The sequence below is a fragment of the Parus major genome, chromosome Z (assembly GCF_001522545.3).
Source record: "Parus major isolate Abel chromosome Z, Parus_major1.1, whole genome shotgun sequence".
Classification (NCBI taxonomy): domain Eukaryota; kingdom Metazoa; phylum Chordata; class Aves; order Passeriformes; family Paridae; genus Parus; species Parus major.
The window spans coordinates 66,948,056-66,949,194 of NC_031799.1; positions in this window are offsets into that span (position 1 = coordinate 66,948,056).

The following is a 1,139-nucleotide window of genomic DNA, read 5'->3' on the forward strand; positions in this document are numbered from 1 at the left end:
GGGCAGAAAAAAAAAAAAAACAACGAAAAAAAACCCCGGCCAATCCAAGAAATATAGCGGCGTGGAAATCAAGGAGATGAAAGTAAAAAAAAAAAAAAAATGTTTTATGAGAGGGCGTGGAGAAAAGCAAAATCTCGGAGAAGTGCAAAATCAAGCCTGCGAACTCCTCGGATGATGCTGGTCTTGGCTGGCCTCTCCAGCTTGGGGAACGAATGGAACGATACGGCGAGGTGCGGAAATCTCCTGATTCAGCCTCCCGGAGCCTCTCTGAGATAAAGCAGGGTCCAGTCCCGTGAGCATCAACTTCTGCGGAAGGACAAAACAGTTTGAAGGAGCAGGGAGGAGGTGAGAGGAAAAGAATCCACCCCTCAGATGACTACATAAGGAGATCAAAAAAAAAACAAAACCAACCGCCCCAGATCCTCTCGATCTTGCCCAACAGCTGCTCCCCTTTTCCCTCTGAAGCAGCAGCAAGAGCAGCAAGAAAAAATACACCACGCCAGCGGCAAATAAATAAACTTGAATGCAGCGGCAGGCAGGGAGGGATCGTAAAGAGCGACGAGGATTGGAGGGGCAAAAGTCAGTTTTGAAAAAAAAAAAAAAAAAAAAGCTTTATGGGAGGAAAAAAAATCTTAAAACAGTCACGCCCCCTTTTGCAATGACCCGTCCCTTCACTGCGTGTAAATCCGACATCAGCAACCTGGAAAAGCTAGGAGCCTGGCGTGCTGAGCTGTCTCTGTGCATGCGTGTGTGCGACAGGCAGCCGCAGAGCTGTGTACGCGGTACAGAGAGGTACGCAGGCACACGGACACACACACACAGCACGCATACATACATGCACACGCGAGGGTCCGCTCTGGCGCCGCTCTGCGTGAGCGATGAAGACGAGGAGGAGGTGCAGGCAATCAGCGCGAAGCACGGGCGCTGCTGTTTGATCGTGTGGGATTTTAGCATGCAGTTTACTTTGGAAAAGGGGGGGAATTGGCCGGCGCAGCCAGTCAGGACACAGCTTGCTGTTTGCTTACAGATTCCATTTTTTATTTTTTCCTTTTTTTTTTTTTTTTTTTTTTTTTTTTTTTTTTTTTTACACGTCGACCTGATTGGCTTGCAACACGAGAAGGGAGGCGTCGTCCCGAGCT